The sequence below is a fragment of the Palaemon carinicauda genome, chromosome 25, assembly GCF_036898095.1.
Source record: "Palaemon carinicauda isolate YSFRI2023 chromosome 25, ASM3689809v2, whole genome shotgun sequence".
NCBI classification, from domain to species: Eukaryota; Metazoa; Arthropoda; class Malacostraca; order Decapoda; family Palaemonidae; genus Palaemon; species Palaemon carinicauda.
The window spans coordinates 103,682,081-103,708,347 of record NC_090749.1 but is presented as its reverse complement, the minus strand read 5'-3'; the positions used below and the strand labels follow the sequence as shown (position 1 = coordinate 103,708,347).

The 26,267-nt window shown below is 46.4% G+C and overlaps 1 pseudogene; it reads right to left on the bottom strand.

Moving 5' to 3' along the window:
- Nucleotides 1–11,180: 11,180 nt before the first annotated feature.
- LOC137619343 (5S ribosomal RNA) lies at nt 11,181–11,299 on the bottom strand (annotated as a pseudogene).
- Nucleotides 11,300–26,267: the final 14,968 nt, after the last annotated feature.

The window sequence follows — 26,267 nt, the reverse complement described above, 5'->3', positions numbered from 1 at the left end:
TTGCAAGGATGTACTGGTACGTCCATGGGGATAAAGGGATGAGTTTTGTGAAACGTACCACTACGTCCTTTTGGGGAAAAAGGGTTAAGTCTTTATCATTTCAATAACAGATCTCTATTACTCTAGAAGTTATTGAGGTCAAAGTGCAAAAATGTTGCAAACCATGCAATTTCTTAGCAAAATGCTAAGGATTTGCTATTTTACTAGTAGTGCTACCACTGTTTACACAGCTATTTAGGTACTGATTTTTCTATTTCAGGGTGTTGAAAATTTATCTAGGGAGCAAACGACGTCCAGAAAAGCATTGGATTTGGAGAAAATCTGGCTTTCCCGTGCAATTTCAGTATGATTTCTGTTTAAGTAAATTGGAGATCAAGGAGGATGAATTAGTAAAATATTCGTAGCCCAAATCACTAAGCTAATCTATGGTAAAAGTTCTGTATATGACTCCTTTCTGGTAACGTTTTGAATTTTTAGAGGCGCAGCCAGATGAAAAGGGGGCTACAAGGGCCATATCCCCTCAATTGACAGAAGAAAAAAAAATAATTAAAAAATGTTATTTTTATTAATAAAATAAATTTTTGAATATACTTACCCGGTGATCATATAGCTGCAACTCTGTTGCTCGACAGAAAAACCTACGGTCAAAATACGCCAGCGATCGCTATGCAGGTGGGGGTGTACATCAACAGCGCCATCTATCGAGCAGGTACTTAGTACTCCAAGTAAACAAAGAACCAATTTTCTCCTCGGTCCACTGGGTCTCTATTGGGGAGGAAGGGAGGGTCCTTTAATATATGATCACCGGGTAAGTATATTCAAAAATTTATTTTATTCATAAAAATAACATTTTTCAATATTAAACTTAGCCGGTGATCATATAGCTGATTCACACCCAGGGGGGTGGGTAGAGACCAGCATACATGTTTACATTATTATGAGCTAAGTATTTTGTATTTCATTTTAGCAGTTATTCAAAATAACAAACAAAATAAATAAGTACCTGGTAAGGAAGTCGACTTGAACAATTACTTTGCCTTTTTAAGTACGTCTTCCTTACGGAGCCTCGCGATCCTCTTAGGATGCTGAGCGACTCCTAGGATCTGAAGTATCAAGGGTTGCAACCCATACAACAGGACCTCATCAAAACTTCTAATCTAGGCGCTTCTCAAGAAATGACTTTGACCACCCGCCAAATCAAGTAGGATGCGAAAGGCTTCTTAGCCTTCCGGACAACCCAAAAACAATAATAAAACATTTCAAGAGAAAGATTAAAAAGGTTATGGAATTAGGGAATTGTAGTGGTTGAGCCCTCACCCACTACTGCACTCGTTGCTACGAATGGTCCCAGAGTGTAGCAGTTCTCGTAAAGAGACTGGACATTCTTAAGATAAAAAGACGCGAACACTGATTTGCTTTTCCAATAGGTTGCGTCGATTATACTTTGCAGAGATCTATTTTGTTTAAAGGCCACGGAAGTTGCGACAGCTCTAACTTCGTGTGTCCTTACCTTCAGCAAAGCTTGGTCTTCCTCATTCAGATGGGAATGAGCTTCTCGTATTAACAGTCTGATAAAATAGGATAAAGCATTCTTTGACATAGGCAAAGATGGATTCTTAACTGAACACCATAAAGCTTCAGACGGGCCTCGTAAAGGTTTTTAAATAGAACTTAAGAGCTCTTACAGGACATAAGACTCTTTCTAGTTCATTTCCAACCATACGATAAGTTTGGAATATCGAACGATATTGGTCAAGGCCGAGAAGGCAGCTCGTGTTTGGCTAGAAAACCAAGTTGTAGAACATGTAGCCGTTTCGGATGAGAATCCGATGTTCTTGCTGAAGGCATGAATCTCACTGACTCTTTTAGCTATGGCTAAGCATATCAGGAAAAGTCTTAAAGGTGAGATCTTTCAGGGAGGCTGATTGTAGCGGTTCGAACCTGTCTGACATAAGGAATCTTAGTACCACGTCTAAATTCCAACCAGGTGTAACCAAACGATGCTCCTTCGTGGTCTCAAAAGACTTAAGGAGGTCCTGTAGATCTTTATTGTTGGAAAGATCTAAGCCTCTGTGACGGAAGACTGATGCCAACATGCTTCTGTAACCCTTGATAGTGGGAGCTGAAAGAGATCGCTCTTTCCTCAGATATAAGAGAAAGTCAGCTATTTGAGTTACAGAGGTACTGGTCGAGGATACGGATACTGACTTGCACCAGTTTCGGAAGATTTCCCACTTCGATTGGTAGTCTCTAAGGGTGGATGTTCTCCTTGCTCTAGCAATCGCTCTGGTTGCCTCCTTCGAAAAGCCTCTAGCTCTCGAGAGTCTTTTGATAGACTGAAGGCAGTCACACGAAGAGCGTGGAGGCCTTGGTGTACCTTCTTTACGCGTGGCTGACGTAGAAGGTCCACCCTTAGGGGAAGTGTTCTGGGAACGTCTACTAGCCATCGAAGTACCTCGGTGAGCCATTCTCTCGCGGGCCAGAGGGAAGCAACTAGCGTCAACCTTGTCCCTTCGTGAGAGGCGAACTTCTGCAGTACCTTGTTGACAATCTTGAACGGAGGGAATGCATATAGATCTAGATGTGACCAATCTAGTAGAAAGGCATCTATATGAACTGCTGCTGGGTCCGGGATTGGTGAGCAAAATATTGGGAGCCTCTTGGTCATCGAGGTTGCGAAGAGATCTATGGTTGGCTGGCCCCAGGTGGCCCAAAGTCTCTTGCAGGCATCCTTGTGGAGGGTCCATTCTGTTGGAATTATTTGTCCCTTCCGACTGAGACAATCTGCCATGACATTCAAGTTGCCTTGGATGAACCTCGTTACTAGTGATATGTCTAGACCTTTGACCAGGTGAGGAGGTCCCTTGCGATCTCGTACAATGTCAGAGAGTAGGTCCCTCCTTGCTTGGAGATGTACGCCAAAGCCGTGGTGTTGTCCGAGTTCACCTCCACCACTTTGCCTTGAAGGAGAGACCTGAAGCTTTTCCAGGTCAGACGTACTGCCAGTAGCTCCTTGCAGTTGAAATGCATTGTCCTTTGACTCGAGTTCCATAATCCCGAGCATTCCCTACCGTCTAATGTCGCACCCCAGCCTACGTCCGATGCGTCCGAGAAGAGAACGTGGTTGGGAGTCTGAACAGTCAGGGGAAGACCCTCTCTAAGGTTGATATAGTCCTTTCACCAAGTCAGACAAGACTTTATCTTTCCGGAAACCGGGATCGAGACCGCTTCTAGCGTCTTGTCCTTTTTCCAGTGAAAAGCTAGATGGTATAGAAGAGGACGGAGGTGTAGTCTTCCTAGTGACACAAATTGATCCACGGATGACAGTGTCCCTACCAGACTCATCCACAGCCTGACTGGGCAGCGTTCCTTCTTCAGCATCTTCTGGATGGATAGCAGGGCTGGGGGTTGATCGTCTTGTTCAGCAACGTCCTCATCAGAGGGTTCCTCATCCGAAACTGATGAGGAAACGGCAACGGAGTGGGCAACGTCTGACTCGCTGAATCCGGTCGCACTGGTGGATGCGTGACAGAGCCGGACGCAATATCATGGCACTGCTGCACAGTCTGTGAACTGTCAACAACCATGGGTGCGCGAGGAAGTACAGCGTCAACCCGAAACTGTCTAGACTGTCTGGGTTGTGCAGTCAACACCCTACCGGGTTGCTGAGGTTGACGCACTGCGTCACAACAAGTCACCTCTGCTGGTTGTTGAACGTCCTGAACGTCAACAACCACCTCCGAGCGTCGCTTAACGTCAACGTGCGACTGGCAACCCACACTGGGTCGCATCGGTGGAGGAACCACCTCAACTGGCAGACGCGAGTAGGTTACCTCAGCGTCAACAGGGCGCACAACCGACCGGTTGGAAGGTTGTTGGCCAGAAGGAGGAACCACCTCAACTGGCAGACGCGAGTAGGTTACCTCAGCGTCAACAGGGCGCACAACCAACCGGTTGGAAGGTTGTTGGCCAGAAGGTTCTTCTCCGCATTTAAGTCCTCTATCAAGGACACAAGCTTGGACTGCATGTCTTGCAGCAAAGCCCATTTAGGGTCTACGGGAGCAGGTGTGGCAACAGACGGGGTTAGCGACTGAGGCGGAACCATTTACCATCCCTGGAAGCCTTGTTATGTGTGACATAATAGTACAGCAAAACTTCAAAGGCTCGACAAAAGTTGAGAAGTTGACCTGTAAACAACTTGGAGCGTCTCCTGGCTAGGCGCCAGGGCGAGTCTACCAGAATTGAGAAGTCTATCTGGGCAGAGGCATGAACTCCCAAGCCGAGAACTTCTCTCGTGTCCTATCAGACTCTCGCTCTATAAGCCAGTTTAAAAGAAGGGAAATCAAAGGCTGTATCCCTAAAACTCCTCCTGGTGCAAAAACCAGTCGCCTAGCCAACGTAACGCTCTCTAGGAGAGCGAGAGAGCACTAGCTTAACAACAACGGCTTCGAAGTAGCTAGGCCTAGTGTAAGTTCTGACGTTTAGGCGAACGAGGAGCAGCAGTTACAAGATCCGGACGAAGATCCTTAAAAAATCATCATGATTTAATTAAAGTCCATAGGAGGCTAAGCAGCTAAAGGCTCCTCTCCAAATGACAGAGTCCTCAAAGGAATATCAGTAGGAGGGAGAACAGCACTTTCTCATCTACAGGAACCTTGTCCGATAAAAGCTAGGTTATCTCAGTGAGTCTCTCACTGGTGCATTAGTAGCAGACCAGAAGGCAACGTCATGTAACTGCTTGACAGTCTGTGAACTGTCAACAACTGAACTGTCAACCACAACAGGTGCGTGAGGACATACAGCACTGGTGCATTAGTAGCAGACCAGAAGGCAACGTCATGTAACTGCTTGACAGTCTGTGAACTGTCAACAACTGAACTGTCAACCACAACAGGTGCGTGAGGACATACAGTGTTCACTCGAGACTGCTTTGACTGTCTATACTGAGCAGTCAAAACAACTCTAGAATGCGGAGGTCGACGCACCGCGTCAAAACAAAACAACTTAGACTGTTGTTGTACCTCGCGAACGTCAACGGAAGGCTCCGTGCGTTACTGAACGTCAACATGCGGCTGGCAGGGTACACTGGAACGCATGGGTGGCGGGACTCTCTCAGCTGGAGTGCGGCAGAAGGTTGCCTCAGCGTCCACAGGACGCACAACCGTGTTGGTTGTAGGCTAGAGGTTGGTGCAGTGTCAACCTTCTCCGCACGAAAGTCCCGCATCAATGACGTTAACTGAGACTGCATGGTCTGCAGCACAGACCACTTAGGGTCTACAGGATCAGGTGCGGCAACAGACGGTGTGACTGCCTGATGCGGTACCGCTTTGCCTCTCTAGGAGGTGAGCAGTCGTCGGAAGACTGCAGCGAGTCCGAACTGACCCAGTGGCTACAACTGGGCCGTTGGACTTGCGCGGAAGGGACCGACTTGCGCTTAATAAGCTGCGAGACCTTGGTCCATGGTTTCTTACGAGAAACCTCTTCCGCAGACGAGAAATAAATGGGCTCTCTCGTCTTTGTGTGGGTGGGGCGATCTTGGTTAGATACGCCCGAAACCACGGAGGGAAACGTCTGTTCGTTGATCAAGGCCTGACGAACCCATAAGTCGTTCGACATTACTTCTCCCCTGGGCTTGGGAGCTTGCAAGAGGTCCCGGACTAGGTGAACGACAGGCACGAACAGACGAACCCTCGGACGCAACACTGTAACACTTTGCGCATATCACTTTATCACTTCGATTTTCTGTTTTGCACTTATTACACTGAAATCGAAACTTTTACTGATTTCTACCTGAAACACGCAATTCTATCCTTCATTAAAAGGTAGTAATTGCGAAGTCAGTCGTATAATGCAGCTATTAATACTAGCAAAAAACAGAAAACATATATAAAGATAAAAAATTCAGTGGCTGGGAAAGAGACTAAACACTCGTTCAAATAAACTACGTTTACAATCTCTCACCGCACATAGCCTGGGGACAAGAATAAAACCCTAGAAACGTTTTACCTTCTTCCCCGTACAGCGACTAGGGAGGAGAGTAACACGAGAACAACGTTACCCGCTTGAACGGAACGTTTTCTCTCCTCTCTCTCCCTCCGTCTCTATCTCTCTCTCTCTTTCTCTCTTGATTTCGCACCTAAGAGAAGAGCCCAATTATATTTCGTCAAAAAAACATGTTATTTGACTAAAGGAAAAAACTGAAAGGTTTTTCAATTAAAAAGTTCCTTTAAAATAGAATTTAAAACATTTAAGCTAAGAAAGAATGAACAAAACGTCAGAATCGATTTACTCTTACTGCAAAGTGAAACCGTGATACACTCTCTCTCTATCGTAACGATAGAGCGCATGTTGAACGTCCTGAACGTCAACAACTGCGTAGTCTAAAAAACTAAACGTTAGTTCATCTTTGAAAACAGTACGAAGACTATCAAAGAAATTCTTTCATAAAACATTAAATTTAAAAAAATTTTAAATTCTTTAAAGGCTAAATACGATATAACGGGCTCAACGTTGATTAACTTCGGTTCCAAGTTAGGACCGCCTACTATCAGGAAAGTCGCATATAAACAAAACATAAAAATTTATTTTTATATGTTTATAATAAATGGAAAGTTAATCGAAGAGGCCTAATAATGGCGGAGAGATATAAAATAATAGATCTATAACGTGTTAAGCAAAATTACTAAAAACCTAAACACACTTCCGTCTAAGGGAAGGGTCGGCCATTTAAAAGTGAAAGAGAGTCCATACTCTCTTTGTCACCATAATTAAATCTATCCAAAACGAGTTCAAGTTTTGAGATGAAGATAAAACCCCTGCATAGTGAAAGCTCAAAACTAGAATAGTGTACTTCACCAAATAGTTGTGAAAACAAATCCAGTTAGTAACAGCGTATTAGTAGGTCTTGCCGGAAGCCCGACAGAGAGAAAATTGGTTCTTTGTTTACTTGGAGTACTAAGTACCTGCTCGACAGATGGCGCTGTTGATGTACACCCCCACCTGCATAGCGATCGCTGGCGTATTTTGACCGTAGGTTTTTCTGTCGAGCAACAGAGTTGCAGCTATATGATCACCGGCTAAGTTTAATATTGAAAAAATAATAATTGATAATGAAAAATTTGTATTTGCAGTATTACAGACAGTGATACATACTCATTATGGCATCTAGTGAACGTGATGTTGGACGTTCTTATGCGAGTGGGTCACAGAAAAGAAAGAGGAAAATTCAAGAAGAAGAACAGAAAAAGAAAGATGTAGGAAGCTGCAGAAAGATCACAGACATGCTCACGAAAACAGTTGAATCTGCAGATACGTCAGATCATACAGGAAGCCCTCCCTCCATCATTTCGCAGCCAGCATCTACTTCTTTTGTGTCTCCACTCAATGTGACGGACATTTCATCCACAGGATTTGTCTTGAAAGATCCTGCCTCATGGCCAAATGTAATCCCAGATTCTCTACGTAATGCTTTCATGGCAGAAAACTTCAGTCAAACTCTGAACATTGACTTTAGGAAATCAGCAAGGATTTATGATGATGGAAATCGTCGTTGTTTAAAAAGTCATCGATGTTTTATAGGAAGCTTGCAAATTCAGAAACTGTGAAAAGATCATGGATGGTATACTCTGAAAGCTCAGGAAAAGTGTATTGTTCCCCATGCAAGCTATTTTCTACCAAAGAAAATGCCTTCACACAGGGGTTCAAGGACTGGATAAATTCCAAGCGTTTCGAGGAACATGAAAACGGCACCACTCACAGGAGCTGCATTTTAGCCAGTGTATTTCGTGCACAGAAAAAAGGCTTATTGGATTCTCATTTGGAAAATCAAACTGAAAAAGAGCGCACTTATTGGAGAAAAGTTCTAGAAAGAGTTGTTGCGGTTGTAAAATTCTTAGCTCTAAGAGGACTTGCTTTCCGTGGAGGAAATGAGGTTTTTGGTTCGGAAAACAATGGTAATTTCCTAGGGATCATAGAACTGTTAGCACAATTCGATCCATTCTTAGCAAATCGTGTTACCGGGCTGATCATCAGCGGTCAAGGAAGAGGAAACGCCATTTTGAAGAGCCAGACAATGAAATTGTATTGCTACCAAGGCAGAAATGTAAGACAGCTACATACAGTGAGCCCTCGCTACTTCGCGGTTCGACCATCGCGGATTCACCACTTCGCGGGTTCTTTTCATAACCCATATATATAAACATATCGTGGATTTTCCGGAAATTTTGAAAATACCACGATATATGAAGACCCCAAATACGATATTTCGTTACCTGTAATTCCATTAATATGACAAATTCGAAGATAATTTGTATTTTTCCTAACCATACAAACCTTAGCTATTTACAGAGGTTTTACCTTTTAGCGCAGCTGAAATGGCGAGCCATTAGAATTTAACGAGGGTGTATTACCCCCGCGCTAGTTAGCGGGGGGGTAGGGGAGTGGTAGCTAGCTACCCCTCCCCCCCCTTACACACAGATGAATGCTCACTTTCACTTAGAGGTAGGACTTGTCTTGGGGGACAGGGCTGGCGGGTAAATGTGTGTAAATAGCTAAGGTTTGTATGGTTAGGAAAAATACAAATTATCTTCGAATTTGTCATTTGTTCCGTAACCGAAATACAAACCACGCTTTTTACTGAGGGTGACTTACCCATTAGGTAGGGTGGAAAGTCCCCAGCCATACTGGCTTTGGCTTTACCCGGGGACTCAGAATCCGAGTGAGTCGCACTTGAGAAAAGGAGTCCCTGCACCTCACAAGTTCCTTGCTCCGCAAGGAACCATGTGGCCTACGTAAGCTTGTGTGTGAAGGAAGAAGTGTGACCCGTCCTAGGCAGTTGACCTGGAGTTCCAGAAGGAACTCTGGGTTAGGACGTTCCCAATACCACCTCGTCAGGGTATGGGGGACGCGACAGTATTGACTCAATACTCGGAACACAAGGAAGCATGGTTTACCTGCAGAGGTTCGAGGTCAGCTATGCAAAGACCAAGATGCTGCTTCCCCGTAGAGGGGATGATAAAGAAAGAAATAAGAGCCAGACATACTTCTTTCGTTCATGTAGACTAAAACCTGATAACAATGCCCTCAACCTTCTGCTACCTGTCCAAAAAGGAGCCTGAGGTTAGACCAGCTGTTGTGTAGCCACCACAGAGCGATAGAAAACGTATCGAGACTCCTGTGGGTCACGCCCTGCAGGAAGCGGGCTGCGAAGGTCATTAGATGCTTCCAAACTCCAGCTTGTAGCACCTGCGTCACAGAGTAGTATTACTCGAAGGCGAGGGACGTTGCGATGTATCCAACATCGTGCTGTAGGGCGACGTGACGGGGGAGGGTCTGGAGACAGGTCGAGATGAATGTCCTTGAGTCCGGGCTGAAGAGGTATACTGGTGACTCTCCCCCGTGTCCTCCTTGTGCTCCCAAATCAGCTGCAACTGAGGACAAACTGCAGCTGTTCCTAGCGCTAACCTCTCGATTCCTTTACTGGCAAGAAAGAGAAGGTCTTGGGACATCAGATACAGAATGGAGACTCGAAATCTTGAATGAATTGGACCGAAGGGCCGGGACCCCCAGATTCTGAGTCTAGCCAACAACTCAGGAGCGAACCTGAATGTTGCCTTCCCCTCTTCCTTAGAAAGGGGGGAGTCGTAAGAGACCAAGAAGATTGCTTACACACTGGCCGTGGCCAGAGTGAGCAGGAGACCCAAGGCGGAATACAATCCGAGGCCTGTCGTAAAGGGTCTTGAGAAGATCTCTTAAAGGCCTAAAAGTCCGAGCCATGCTCCAAGTTGGAGGTCTTCCTCCGACTAGGGCAGGGACGATCGTAGCTTCGCATGAGCGAGGATAAATCCAGCGGGCAGGAAAAAGTTATTCCTTTAAGCCTGAAGGTCAGGAAAAGGTTGAGCGACAGGCTTCATTGCCGAGAGAGGAAAGGAGTTTCCTCCCGCCGAAAGGCAATAAGACCGTTATTGCTGGAGAAGAGGCCTCAAGGGAAGAGGTATATCTCCCACGGCACCAACCACCTTAGACTCTTCACTTTGCCTGGAAGACCCCTGTGGATGACTATCGCAGATGACGTGACCTCCGTACCGCGACTGTAGCGGGTTGTCTCTTCTTGAGGAGGAGGCGTAGTGTCTCCAGGCATGAAGCCGAAGCGACGCCCCGGTTCGGGAGAGATGTCGCAGTGTGGTTGTTTGAGTAGTCTGCGCCGTGGGAGAAGCTCTCCCGGGAGTTCCGTCAGGGGAAGCAGAGGGTCCAGAAACCGTTCTGCGCATAGTCCCAGTGGAGCTCTCCCATTGAAAGGTTGACAGACAACCTGGTCTTGTTGAGACCCATTGTCCACAGACAAAAAGGAGGGAAGACGCAGGCGTCGAAGTTGTCCCACCATCACCGGAATGCATCTTGCCAGAGTCTCGGGGTCTGAGACTGGGGGGAAGAACAGCGGAAGCTTGATGTTCCAAGCTGTCGCGATCAGGTCCCCCAGACCAGGACTTGCTGGTTACCCAAGGTCAAAGACCCCCAGGTACACTCTCTCTACGAGGCTCTGCTCGGACAATCGGAGAGAACATTCCCCTGCCTGGAATGAGAGAGCCGATGGTGGTATTGAGAGAATCTCAATCATCCCGGTATCTCTACTGCAAGATGTGAAGGTGTGAAAATGCGTCCCCTGCTGGTTAGAATACGCCAGAATCATGAAGTCGACGCGCACGGGGCGACTCGGCAGGAGCTGTAGGATCTGTAGAGGGGCCAGACTAAGGCCCCTAAGCCTGCCTGAATGATGGAGAGGTATCCTTCAGGTCTTGACCATAGGCCTGGACCGGAACATGCCCCCCCCCCCCCTTTCCTTTGACGAGTCCGAGAACAGCATAAAAAATGTGGGGAAAGGACGAGAATATCCACTACCATCAAGAGGCTCCATAGGTCAACACCCATTGCAGGTCTAATAGTTCCGCTGGTCCCATAGGGGCCAGGAAGTCCGGTTAAACATTGCCTGAAGCCACCGGAACTTGGACCGCCCCACATGGAACTTATCCTGAGGCGACCGTTCGGACTATAGACGGGTCAATGAGGAAAGGAGAACTAGGAAACATTCCAAGGTAGGGCTGAAAGCTCTACTTGACTGAGAACAGGTACTGCGACTCTCCTCAGTCTTGCCACAGTCAACTGAAAGGAAGGCTCGGAGGATGTGGTAACAGAATCTGGCGTCCCCAGGTGGTCACCCATCCAAGTACCGACCAGATCCGACGTTGCTTAACCTCGCTGGACGGACGAGAAGCGGGGTTTCCAACGTGGTATGGCCGTTGACTCAATACCATGGCCAGATACTCCAGATGTTGAGGCAGAAGAAGAGAAGGCTCCAAGCAAAATACCATGAACCCACACTCATGATAAGCATCCGAAAGGTTGTCCCGGCGCTGAAGAAGGTCGAACCCGAGCCTACCGGAGTTGACCAGCCCTCCAAACGGCAGAGGAGGCGGAAGCCTGCACCTGAGCGGCCATGAGAAAGGCAGGGAGAGTTCTCTGGGGAAAAAAACCTGCTATGCCACGGCGGGATAGCCACACTGCATCATAAGCAGGAATACTTGCAGTCTAGGCTGAATTCGACGAGCTCCCTGGAAGATGGATGGAATGGAAACTGAAAGTACCCGTCCTTCCGATCCAGGGTTTAAGGAGTCCTGTCGCCTCGTTACCAGTCTGATCGATTCTGCTGTTCTACGCTGGCCGAAGTTTGTTCGACAAACTTGATCAGGGCTGAGAGGTCGACTACGGAACTCCCCTCTCAGATCCTTCCTTACAAGAAAGAATCGACTGAAGAGGCCGGGGGTGAAGCCGTCGATGATCCTATGGAAGACCTTCGCCTAAGGTATGGATCATTCTGCCCAACCGGGCAACTCTTGCTGACACTATGGCATAGAGGTTCAGAGACACTGAATTCGCTGACAGACGGCAGGCGCGATATCCTTGGCTGATCAGAGATTGTGCGGGAATGGGCATCGGGAAGCTGTCATTCGGATGAGTAACCTTAAGCATCCTCCCAGCGAAAAACCTGCAATCCTAGAGTTCGTGAACTCTGCCGCTCCTTTTAGGACTATGCCCCCCCGGGGGAGCCTCCTGTGCCATCTGTTCCTGACAGGAGGAAACTGCAATTGGACCTGGTCCCAGTTGTCATAGCCGATAACTTAGGCCGACGTGGTTGAAAGAAAAGGGCGCTGGAGCCCTGCAGAGTCTGGAAGAAAGCGCCTTGGAGGAGTGAAAACGGAAGTCGATTTCTTCCGCACAGCCGCTGTCTAAGTCTCTGTCCTTGGGCACAAACAAACTCTTCTCAAGGATGGAAGGGTGTCTGAGGTCGTCGACCTCCACAGATGAGACACCCGAAGGAAGCCCTCAGTCAGCGCGTCCAGATGGTACAACATCGAGCTTGTCTGCAAGTTAGATACTTAACGACGAAAGGCCAAGGTGCCTGAGCTCGAGAGGAGGAAAGTACCCATGATCTTCCTGTAGCTTCCTTGAACCAAACTTCGGGCCGTAACCAAGGAGGGAAAGGACCTGGTAAACCCCCAGAGGAAGGGGTAAGCAGTCACCCCTTGTCTGATGGAGAAATCTCGAACGGAAAGCCCCCCCGCCAAAAATCCTTCCAGGGAATGACGGGGAAGGGCTAACCCAGGTTCTGGAAAGAGGAGTGTTGCTCAGATCTCCCTGAAGTTTCTCCTATTCTTGCAAGTGCCATGCTCTGCGTTTACGGGGTGAGGCCGTGTTCTGGAAATACGCTCCAGAAGAACTCGCCAGGCTGGCCATGCTGCGAAAACCCCAATGGGAATCGTGGTCGCAATCGCCCTGGAGCTCGCTCGATGGTAATTCAAAGATTTGCGCGTGGGCGAACGTGGAAGCGCCCATGCGCGGTAATGTAGGAACGCAAACGAAGGTGAGCGAAGGAGCGCAGAAGGAGGGCGAGCGTGGTAGGAAGGGCGAGAGCTGGTGGTCGGCGAGCGATAACCCATAGACGAGCAATGGATACAGTACTGCAAGAAATAAGCCGACGTTTGTGCGAAAAAACACTAGGTTCGAGCGACGGAACACTGTCAGTTCGCGCGACGGCGCGCGACGGAACACCGTCGGTCCTCGCGACGGAACACCGTCGGTTCGCGCGACGGAACACCGTCGGTTCGCGCGACGGAACACCGTCCGTCCGCGCAATGGAAAACCGTTGGTTCGCTGTTGTCCGTCGGGAAGACCGTTGCCCGTCGGAAGACGAGATCAGACTGCTGTCCATCTGCACCAAGGCAGAAGATCAAGAAAAAGGAGTTGTAGGCTGCAAACGGAGATTCAAAAAGGCGCCTCTTAGCACCCTTATAGGGAGATGAGAGGCCCTTACGACGAGGCGGACGGTGGGCCTTACGGCGAGGGAGGCCAACAGCAACAGAAGAATCCTCCGAAGAGGAGTCTCTATGAGTGTACTCTCTCGCGAACGAAAGAGAAACACTTCGTAGAAGAGACTGATCAGCCAGTGACATAAAAGGAGCAATCCTCCGAAGAGGAGCTCCTGCAGTTGCCCAGCCCCTTGAGCGAAACTGCAGGTGTGACCGCTCAGCACCAAGAGCATAGTCGCACAAAAAAAAGGCAAGAGAAGAACCCCCCAAAAGGGGAAAAACTCAAGCCTGGACAGGAAAAACTTCCCTCGGAAGGAAAGTTACCCGCCCAAGGAGGCAAGCCTCCTGAGAGTTCTAAAATGAACTGGAGAGCTGTCCGTCGTCACGGGAGTACTTCCAGTAGAAGGAGACACGCCCCTGACGAAAATACAAGGGGGGAGGCAGCAACAGCCGAATCCCCAGGACTCAACAAGACAGCTCACACCGTTGCCATATTACAGAAACGAACTAGATCGGTAACTGTAAAAAAATAAAACAAATAATATTAGTAGACATTCATTCCCCCGGGAAGGCTCCGAAGAGGAATCCCGAGGGAAAGGAACAAGAATTACACAACAGGCACGTACCCTCACAACCACTTACACTCACGGAAGGAGAGCTGTAACCAAAACAGAATTATAACAATTATAATTATGAAACTATGTAATTATGTAATTTAAAAAAAAACAACTACAATTAGATTCATAAACTAATTGAGACAAACGTACGGCGTAGCAACCCCCCCACACGGAAAGGAAGCTACAAGGGCGTAGTAACACGTAGTAAAAGGGTGAACGACCTCAAGAGAGAGAGAGAGAGAGAGAGAGAAAGACATAAGTCAAACTCGATCGCCACCCATAAAATTACGCCGTGGTGGCCTAACTGCCGAGGCCTCCACGTAGATATCGTACACTACACACACAACTCTGAAAAGGAAACTTACTGATTCTATACTCAAATATATATACAAACATGAAAACATGTTTACATATATATTGAGTAAATGAAAAGTAAGCGATTAAGTAAAGACAAAACAAACAATGGCTGCCAAGAGAGGACCAAGACAGAGACGTCTGTCACAGTCCGAGCCAAAAGTGAAAGTGAGCATTCATCTGTGTGTGAGGGGGGGGAGGGGTAGCTAGCTACCACTCCCCTACCCCCCGCTAACTAGCGCGGGGGTAATACACCCTCGTTAAATTCTAATGGCTCGCCATTTCAGCTGCGCTAAAAGGTAAACCCTCTGTAAATAGCGTGGTTTGTATTTCGGTTACGGAACAAACTGTAATTAGTAATATCTGCTCTTACTGATTGTTCATTGCATTACATATGACATATAATTCAGTACAGAAAGAAATAAAACACGAAAAGAGAATGTGATCATACGATAATTCAGTATACTGTACAGTACGTAGTAAAATTAAATCGAACATGAAACGCAAATCAGATGCAGTCATACCATATTAGAATGGTGTGTACTGTAATGGATGTGCATCTTTTCCATGAATCTTTTGTATGTATACGTACGTAGTACTGCATCCAATAATATTCTTTGTTGCAAAAATCACATCTCGAATAAGCGTACGAGAGAGAGAGAGAGAGAGAGAGAGAGAGAGAGAGAGAGAGAAAGACATATCCTACAACAAGACAAGCGTAAAATAGCGTACGTAAAGCTGTACTGTATACGTAGGGTACCTTGTACTTTGAATTGGTAACTACTACGTAGCATATAAGATGGATTGTGATTGGTTCAAGCGCTGATAGATGACGAATCAGAACCCAAGTTTTGTAATCTAGCCTGTGATTGGTGTTTTGACCGCTTCTCCAACCTGCAGCATCTTTTCGCGGTCACTTTGTCTCCCGCCGTATCGCTGTGTAGATGTTGCTACGTTATTGTGGACTTTAATCTGTGCTGTGTGTGACTGTTTTAAGTTGAACTTTTTGTTGAACTTTCTGTTAAACCCTACAGTACAATGGCTCCCAAGCGTTCTGCTTCTACTAAGGCTGGTAGTGAGCCTAAACGCCACCGGAAGATGATGACGATTGCTGAGAAGGTGACGCTTCTCGATATGTTAAAAGACAGAAGTAGTTACGCGGCCGCAGCCCGCCATTTTGGAGTGAACGAATCCACCGTTCACTATATCGAGAAGGACGAGGCAAACATTAGAAAGACGGCTACCATCACCTTTAGCAGATCAGCGAAGCGAGTCGTTACCACGCGTAATAAAATGATCGTACGCATGGAAGGTGCTTTAGCAGTGTGGATTGCCGACTGCCGGAAGAAGAACATAGCCTTGGATATGAACACCATTCGAACCAAGGCTTTGAGCTTGTATGAGAATTTTGTGGCAAAGGAACCTCAAGACGACGATGGCGACCATGCTGAAGAAGATGATGATGTAGATGAACCTCAACCAAGGACATCCACTGATTCCCAGCGTCAGAAACAACGTTTTTCCACCAGCAAAGGATGGTTCGCGAAGTTTCAGAAACGCTTCGCCCTGAAAAGCGTTTCCCTGCATGGCGAGGCTGCTTCCGCTGACACTGCCGCTGCTGAAACTTACGCGAACGAGACGTTCAAGAATATTATCGCTGAAGGTGGATACAAGCCGGAACAAGTGTTTAATATGGATGAGACCGGCTTGTTTTAGAAGAGAGTGCCGTCGCGAACTTTCCTGTTCAAAGAAGAAGCCAAAGCCTCTGGCTTTACAGCATTCAAGGATCGCGTTACCCTTGTGATGTGTGGCAATGCTGCTGGATTTTTGCTAAAGCCGGGGCTTATTTACAAGTCGAAAAATCCTCGCGCTTTGAAAAATAAAAATAAGAATTTCCTTCCCGTGTACTGGATGCATAATCCAAAAAGCATGGATTACGAAGATGCTGACCTCCAACTGGTTCTACCAGTGTTTCATCCCGCAAGTCAGTAAATATCTCTTAGAGAAGGGCTTGCCATTCAAGATCCTTCTCCTTATGGATAACGCTGGTGGACACGCAACTGACCTGTCGCATGAGGGCATTCAGGTTGAGTTCCTGCCACCCAACACCACGTCATTAATTCAACCGATGGATTCAGGGCGTTCAAGGCCCTCGACACGAAGAATACCTTGGCGGACCTCGTTGCGTGTGTGGATGCTGCCCAAGAAGATGAAGATGAAGATTTTAATTTGAAGGCGTATTGGCGGAAGTACACCATAGCCACATGCTTGCAGAACATTCAGAAGGCACTGCAAGAAATGAAACCTGCAACCGTAAATGCGAGCTGGAAGAAGTTGTGGCCCCAGATTGTTTACAACGACGAGGGATTTACTTCGTCTGAAATCCAACACTGCAATACGCAAATCTGTTCAGTTGGCTGCGATAATTGGAGGTTACGGGTTTGGCGACATGACGACCGAAGAGGTCGACGAGTTGTTGGACTGCCATTCCCAGCCGCTAACTGACGCAGACCTAGAAGACCTGACAAAATCGGCCAGTGAAGAAGAGAGCGAAACACAGGAAGAGACCCAAGAAAATGTCGAAGAAATGGGCTTAACATTAGAAAGGCTTGCCAAGTTCTGCAACCATATAAAAGAGGTGAAAGAAATGTCACAAGAGTGGGACGAGGATATGGTTCGGTCAATGCAATTCTGCAACAAGATCGATGACATCATGACTCCCTACAGGATGCTCTTCGAGCAAAAAAAGAAGCAGCGGCAGCAACTTCCGATCACAATGTTCTTCCAGCCTCGCAAAAAAAGAGCCAGTTCCTCCTGCTAGTACGCCTTCGGAAGAAATTGAAGAAGTCTCCCAGGAAGAAGTTGAAGAGTTGTCCCAGGAAAAGACACCTCCGTCTGAAGAGACGTAAAATACTATCATTGGCTGCACAGTAGAAGACATCATCAGCTTCATCATCATCATTTCTACTGTGCAGCAAATTCATCGCCATCATCATTCAAGTTTTTCTTCAACTTCTTTCGTGGTGAGTACAGTAACAATCTTTATTTTTTACTTTAATATTCTAACATTTTAATATTTGTGCCTGTTTTAGTTTAGTATGCATTAAGTTAAAGGGAAGGTTTTAAAATTCTGAAGAGTATACATGTTGTAACCTATCATATTTTTCTTGTTTAAAATTTACATTTACGTACGTAAAACAATCTCTCTCTCTCTCTCTCTCTCTCTCTCTCTCTCTCTCTCTCTCTCTCTCTCTCTCTCTCTCTCTCTCTTAAATTGTTTTCTTGCTTTGCTACGTACAGTATGTACTGTATTATTTTATATAGATACGGTAAATAATATTTGTAATAACATATTTTCTAAAAGCTTTTACTGTAATATCATTATTTATCACTTTCATCATGCGCGTTAAATGCCTTCTTTGTTTACTGAGCGTAATTTATGACGCCGTCATTTCAGGCGGCGTCATAAAGAAAAATATTTCATTTGGAAGTCCTAAGAAAAATTAAGTAAAACATTGGTGATAACAAAATCAACATACTGTACTGAATAATCAATATAATCGATGCAAAACCTAACCTATACACAGATGTGTAAATGCGTTTGTTTCTTCATTATGATCAGAGATAAACGTAAACAAAACATTGGTTGCCATTTTTTATCGTGCTTTTTGGCGTGTTTAGGAAACGCATGATATAAAATCGCCTTTAAAATTTGTGCCTGTTTTAGTTTAGGGTACTGTAGTACATGCATTAAGTGTTCTGTACATTAAAGGGTAGTTTGTTAACAGTACTACGTACAAGGGAAGGTTTTAAAAGTCTGAATATACATGTTAAATAAATAGGTAAATATGGTGTCACTACTTCGCGGATTTTCACCTATCGCGGTCGGGTCTGGAACCTATCTACCGCGATAACCGAGGGCTCACTGTACTTCGTCATTCTGGATTCACTGATTACAGAATTGGTGAAAAGAAAAGAAATCTACCAGAATCTCAATGACAAGTTTAGATTTCTGTTCAAAATTACTACTATGCCAGATGCAGAATTGAGAAAAGCTGCATTAAAGTTGCAACAACACCTTTGAGCAAATGTTCAGGACACATTTGTTGAAGAAATAGTTCATTTTTCTGGGTATATGAATCAGATTAAGGAGGAACGTAGAGAGTAGAGGTCCCCTTTTTTGTTTTGTTTCTTGTTGATGTCGGCTATCCCCCAAAATTGGGGGAAGTGCCTTTGGTATATGTATGTATGTATGTATGAATCAGATTAAAGCTCCACCTGAAAAACGTGCGCCCTCAGCTGCTTTGAAACATTTAAGAAATGCAGGTATCTCAGAAACCTTCCCTAATGTTGACATAGTGTATCGCCTTTACACAACACTTTCAGCTACTAGGCCTAACTGTGAAGGAGAACGTTCATTTTCTGTTTTGAAAAAGAGTGAAAAACCAGCTCCGTTCAACAATGAGCAAAGACAAATTGCGTATCCTAGCCTTGTTGACCATCGAGTCTGATCTAACAAGAAATATGTTATTTTTATTAGTAAAATAAATTTTTGAATATACTTACCCGATAATCATGTAGCTGTCAACTCCGTTGCCCGACAGAATTCTATGGAGGGATACGCCAGCTATCACAATACTAGAAGGGGGTGTACTTACCAGCGCCACCTGTGGCCAGGTACTATAGTACTTCTTGTTGACACCTCCTCAATTTTTCCTCGGTCCACTGGTTCTCTATGGGGAGGAAGGGAGGGTCAATTAAATCATGATTATCGGGTAAGTATATTCAAAAATTTATTTTACTAATAAAAATAAAATTTTTCAATATTAAACTTACCCGATAATCATGTAGCTGATTCACACCCAGGGGGGTGGGTGAAAACCAGTGTACAAGATTAAAGGATAGCTAAGTATCCCATATTTCATATAACAGTTATCTCAAATAACAATGAAATAATAAGTACCTGGTAAGGAAGTCGAATTGAACCGTTACTCTGCCTCTTTTTTAAGTTCGTCTTCCTTACTGAGCGCAGCGTTCCTCTTGGAGGCTGAATCAACTCAAAGGTGCTAAAGTATATAGGGCTGCAACCCCTACTAAAGGACCTCTACACAACCTCTAACCCAGGCGCTTCTCAAGAATGAATTGACCACCCGCCAAATCAAAAGGATGCGGAAGGCTTCTTAGCCTACCGTAACAACCATAAAAACAACAATAAAAGCATTCAAGAGAAAGGTTAAAAAAGGTTATGGGATTAAGGGAATGTAGTGGCTGAGCCCTCACCTACTACTGCACTCGCTGCTACGAATGGTCCCAGGGTGTAGCAGTTCTCGTAAAGAGACTGGACATCTTTAAGATAAAATGATGCAAACACTGACTTGCTCCTCCAATAGGTTGCATCCATTATGCTCTGCAGAGAACGGTTTTTATTAAAGGCCATCGAAGTAGCTACGGCTCTTACTTCGTGGGTCCTTACCTTCAGCAACGCAAGGTCTTCCTCCTTTAAGTGAGAATGGGCTTCTCTGATCAGAAGCCTTATATAATACGAAACCCCGTTCTTGGACATGGGCCTCGAAGGTTTCTTGATGGCACACCATAAGGCTTCTGACTGTCCTCGAATAGGTTTAGACCTATTAAGATAATACTTGAGAGCTCTGACAGGGCAAAGAACTCTCTCTAGTTCGTTACCTACCATGTTGGAGAGGCTAGGTATTTCAAACGATCTAGGCCAAGGACGTGAAGGAAGTTCGTTCTTAGCTAAGAATCCGAGCTGAAAAGAACATGTTGCAGATTCGGTCGTGAAACCAATGTTCTTGCTGAAGGCATGAACCTCACTGACTCTCTTAGCTGTTGCAAGGCAGACGAGAAAAAGAGTCTTGAGGGTAAGGTCCTTGAAGGAAGCTGACTGGAGAGGTTCGAACCTAGGTGACATAAGGAACCTTAAGACTACGTCTAGGTTCCAGCCTGGAGTGGATAGACGACGCTCTTTAGAAGTCTCAAAAGACTTAAGGATATCTTGAAGGTCCTTGTTGGAAGAAAGGTCCAAACCTCTGTGGCGGAGAACTGAAGCCAACATACTCCTGTACCCTTTAATCGTAGGGGCTGAAAGGGATCTCTCATTCCTAAGATGTAATAGGAAGTCAGCTATTTGGGTCACAGAGGTATTGGTAGAGGATACTGCATTGGCTCTACACCAGCTCCGGAAGACTTCCCACTTAGATTGGTAGACTCTACGAGTGGAAACCCTTCTTGCTCTGGCAATCGCGCTGGCTGCCTCCTTCGAAAAGCCTCTAGCTCTAGCGAATCTTTCGACAGTCTGAAGGCAGTCAGCCGAAGAGCGTGGAGGTTTGGGTGCAACCTGTCTACGTGAGGTTGACGTAGAAGGTCCACTCTTAGAGGTAGAGTCCTGGGGACGTCGACTAGCCATTGAAGTACCTCTGTGAACCATTCTCTTGCAGGCCAAAGGGGAGCAACCAGCGTCAGCCGTGTCCCTTCGTGCGAGATGAACTTCTGAAGGACTTTGTTTATTATCTTGAACGGTGGAAATGCGTAAAGGTCGAGATGGGACCAGTTCAGCAGAAAAGCATCCACATGAACTGCTGCAGGGTCTGGAACTGGGGAACAGTACAGCGGAAGTCTCTTGGTCATGGAGGTGGCAAACAGATCTATGGTAGGTTGACCCCACAAGGTCCAAAGTCTGTTGCACACACTCTTGTGGAGGGTCCATTCCGTGGGAATGACCTGATTCCTTCTGCTTAGGCGATCTGCTGAGACGTTCATGTTGCCCTGAATGAACCTCGTGACTAAAGTGAGGTTTTGACTTCTTGACCAAATGAGGAGGTCCCTTGCGATCTCGTATAGGCTCCTCGAATGGGTCCCTCCTTGCTTGGAGATGTAAGCCAAGGCTGTGGTGTTGTCTGAGTTCACCTCCACCACCTTGCCTAGCAGGAGGGACTTGAAGTTCAGCAGGGCTAAATGAACTGCTAGTAGCTCCTTGTAGTTGATGTGGAGCGTTCCCTGTTCCTCGTTCCACATTCCCGAGCATTCCCGTCCGTTCAAGGTCGCACCCCAGCCCGAGTCTGATGCATCTGAGAAGAGATGAAGATTGGGGGTCTGAATAGCCAACGAAAGGCCCTCCCTGAGAAGGAGATTGGTCTTCCACCACAAGAGAGTGGTCTTCATCTCTTTGGTGACTGGGATAGAGACTGCTTCGAGAGTCAAACCCTTGTCCCAATGAGCTGCAAGATGGAATTGAAGAGGGCGGAGGTGGAGTCTCCCTAGCTCGACGAACAGGGCCAGCGATGAAAGGGTCCCTGTGAGACTCATCCACTGTCTCACCGAGCAACTGCTCCTCTTCAGCATGCTCTTGATGCAATCTAGGGCTTGGCTTATCCTTGGGGCCGATGGAAAAGCCCGAAAATCCTGACTCCGAATCTCCATTCCCAGATACACAATGGATTGGGAGGGAATGAGCTGAGACTTTTCTATGTTGACTAACAGACCCAGTTCTCTGATTAAGTCCAAAGTCCAGTTGAGACTCTCCAGACAGCGACGACTCGTGGAGGCTCTCAACAGCCAGTCGTCTAAGTAAAGGGAGGCTCTGATGTTAAGTGGAGGAATTTTACTATATTCCTCATCAGATGCGTAAACACCATAGGACCTGTGCTTAGGCCAAAACACAGGGCTTGGAATTGGTACACAACCTTTCCAAAAACGAATCTCAGGAAAGGTTGGGAGTCTGGATGAAAAGGAACGTGAAAGTAGGCATCTTTCAGGTCCAACGAGACCATCCAGTCCTCCTGCCTGACCGCTGCTAGGACCGACTTCGTCGTCTCCATCGTGAACGTCTGCTTGGTGACATACGCATTGAGCGCGCTGACGTCCAGCACCGGTCTCCAACCTCCTGTCTTCTTGGCCACCAGAAAGAGACGGTTGTAGAAGCCCGGGGATTGATGGTCCCGGACTATAACCACTGCCTTCTTCTGTACAAGGAGCGACACCTCCTGGTGCAACGCTAGCCTCTTGTCCTCTTCTTTGTAGTTGGGAGAGAGGTTGATGGGAGATGTGGTCAGAGGGGGTTTGCGGCAGAATGGTATCCTGTAACCCTCCCTCAGCCAACTGACAGACTGGGCGTCTGCACCTCTCTTTTCCCAGGCTTGCCAGAAGATCTTGAGTCTGGCTCCTACTGCTGTCTGGAGATGCGGAGAGTCAGTTTTTTCCTTTAGAAGCCTTGGAACTTTTCCTAGACTTGCTCCTGGAAGAGTCTGGACGGGAGCTTCCTCGGCTGGGGGCTCTACCACGAAAGGGCGGTATGAACCTCGTAGCAGGAGTATCAGCCACTGGGGTGCGATAAGTCCTGGGGACTGAGGTAGCAACCTTAGTCTTACGAGCCGATGAGGCCACAAGATCATGTGTGTCCTTTTGTATCAGGGCAGCAGACAAGTCCTTAACAAGCTCTTCGGGGAAGAGGAACTTCGAGAGCGGAGCGAAAAGGAGTTGAGACCTTTGACAAGGTGTGATGCTGGAGGAAAGGAAGGTACATAGCTGTTCCCTTTTCTTAAGAACCCCTGACACAAACATCGAAGCAAGCTCGCCAGATCCATCTCTAATGGCCTTATCCATGCAGGACATTAATAGCATGGCAGAATCCTTGTCCGCAGGGGAGGTCTTCTTGCTGAGGGCCCCCAGGCACCAGTCTAGGAAGTTGAACATCTCAAATGCTCTAAAAACACCCTTCAGGAAGTGATCAAGGTCTGAGAAGGTCCAGCAAACCTTAGAGCGCCTCATTGCTGTTCTACGAGGCGAGTCTACCAGACTTGAGAAGTCAGCCTGGGCAGAGGCAGGTACTCCCAAGCCTGGTTCCTCTCCTGTGGCATACCAAACGCCCGCTTTAGAAGTGAGCTTAGTCGGAGGAAACATGAACGAAGTCTTTCCAAGGTGTTGCTTAGTCTGCAACCACTCCCCTAAGATCCTTAACGCTCTCTTAGAAGACCTTGCTAGGACTAGCTTAGTATAAGTAGACTTAGCTGGCTGCATGCCCAGCGAAAACTCAGATGGCGGAGAGCGGGGGATAGCAGAGACAAAGTGGTCTGGGTAAACCTCCCTAAACAGAGCCAAGACCTTACGAAAGTCAATAGACTGTGGAGAAGGCTTGGATTCATCCACGTCTGATGAGGGATCCAGGTGTGCCGCCTCATCATCAGACGCCTCATCACCAGAGTGTAGCGAAGAGATCGGTAAGGTATGCTGAACAGCAGAGTCAGCACGAGCTGGAACAACAATATTAGTGGTTTCCTCTTCAAGACTCTGTTGAGGGAACACCTGAGGCTCAGACTGCAAAGGCTGAACAAAAGAAGTAGCAGAAGGTAGGCGCATGGGTGGAGGAGGCTGACTCCTAGCATGAGTGTCTGAACTCAAGGGTTGCGCTTGCTGAGTGGTTGGCGGATGCGCAGTAGCAAGTTCCTGAGGAACGAGTTGAGGTTCCTGAGGTGTGAGCTGTGAGCGATGAGGTAGTGGCTGCGCAGAACACAGTAAAAGTCTCGCGAGTTGAGGTTCCTGAGGCGCAAGGCTAAGGTGTTGCGCTTGCCTTGAGGAGGGTTGAGCTCGCTGCAGCGAGAGCTGAGGAGACTGACTCATGGATGGGAGAGGTTGTTGTACCTCAAGAGAGTGTTGCCTCACTGGTGGAACTGCAAGTGGAAGCGGAGGAAGTAAGGTATAAGCTTCCTGTTCCCATTGCTGAGGTTGCCTTAAGGAAGGCGGAGGGAGCTGCACACCACTGGAAACAGTAAACTCAGAACGTGGTAAGGTATCCTGAGGAGCCTCAACATCGTACGCCTGGCAGGCAGTACTGCGGTCAGGCGGAGCGATCGCAGGAGGAGGTGTAACCTGCTCAGCCTGACACTCACGCATCAAGACCGCAAGTTGTGACTGCATGGACTGCAGTAGAGTCAACTTGGGGTCGGCAGACACTAAGGTCTGCTGAGGTAAAGCCTTAACAGCAGAGATCTGTTGTGGCAGAACCTTACTCCTCTTAGGCGGAGTGCATTCAACTGATGACTGCGGCGAGTCAGAGCTGATCCAATGACTGCAGCCCGGTTGAGTTCTTGAGGTCTGGACTCTGCGTTTGAGTGGTCTTGAGACCTGAGTCCAGCGTTTCTTCCCTGACAATTGCTCAGCAGACGAGTAAAAGACGGGCTCAATCGTCTGCAGATGGGAGTGACGGTCTCTGGAAGACACGCCCGCAACCACCGAGGGTACTTCTGTGCGCCGATCAAGGCCTGCCGAACCCTTTTGCCCTTCGACATTGCTTCTCCCCTGGGCTTGGGAGCTTGCAAGAGGTCCCGGACTGGGAGGACGACTGGCACGCACAGAAGTATCCTCACGCACCACACTGACACTGACACTAGCACTTGGCACTGCACTGACACTAGCACTCGTCACAGCACTGGCACTAATTCCACCCACTGCACTCTTGACCTTAAGTTCCTTGACTTCGGCCATAAGAGACTTATGATCACTAACCACTGACTCTACTTTATCGCCTAAGGCCTGAATGGCACGCAAAACAACAGACATATCAGGCTGAGGGCAAATAGTAGGTTCGGGGGTAGCCACTACAGGGGTAGGAAAAGGTAGGGGATCATGAGGTGAGGAAAAAAGTGAAGAGTGAGAAGAACTCCTCCTAACTCTCTCTCTCTCTAACTTGGTTGAATACTTAAGAAGACGGACAAAATCAAGTTCCGAAAGTCCGGCGCATTCCTCACATCGATCTTCTAACTGACAGGGCCTTTCCCTACAGTCAGAACAAGCGGTGTGAGGATCTACCGAGGCCTTCGGAATACGCCTATTACAAGACCTACATCGTCTATGTGGAGGGGCTTGTGAAATGTCAGACATCTTGAATCAAAAGAGTTAGCCAAGTGGGGTTTCAAAATCAAGCAAAAGATCGTTAACCGTTAAATCAGGACTAAATAATAGCTATCTAAGCTAATATAGAAGTTTTCCAGTAAAGTGACAGCCGAAATCTGAGAGAATACTTCACCAAAAGCCGTGAAAATACTCGAAGATCATAAGCGTATCCCAGAACGTCTTGCCGGAAGCACGACAGAGGAAAAATTGAGGAGGTGTCAACAAGAAGTACTATAGTACCTGGCCACAGGTGGCGCTGGTAAGTACACCCCCTTCTAGTATTGTGATAGCTGGCGTATCCCTCCATAGAATTCTGTCGGGCAACGGAGTTGACAGCTACATGATTATCGGGTAAGTTTAATATTGAAAAATTGATTTTCAGAGTATAATTGATGATTTTGCCAATATGAAATCCAGAAAGAAATTTATTTAAGAAGAGCCTGTGAAGTTGATATATGTACATGCATGATTTAATTATAATCACAAAAAGGGACTGTAGAGGTTATGTTAAATACCAAAGGTGTGTATGATGCTATTGCTTTAATAACCTATGATTCTTCCTGTTTCTTTTCTTTAAACATATAATTAGATAAGCGTAATGGTAAATGATAATGAAAATGGAATTATTATGTTAAAGGAGATGGGTATAAGATGGCAAAGATTTAATGATCTAGAAATACTGTAATTCATTACTTTATCTAACAATTCTTTACTCTCTTGAGTTTATATGATTTGATAGTCTTATGCATGATGCAATGATAACAATAATGGTCAGTGAGATATATATATATATATATATATATATATATATATATATATATATATATATATATATATATATATATATAGTGGTTATGCTGAATATAGTAGGTACATGATGTCACTACTTTAATAGCCTAATCTAATAATACTACGCTATCTTGAGCTTATTCTCTTTAAAATGCACGATTTAACAAGAGAGTTATAATGGCTGTTGGTAAATGGTTTTGGTTGCCTTGGTGGACTTTCCCGATTAAATTTAATCTAAATA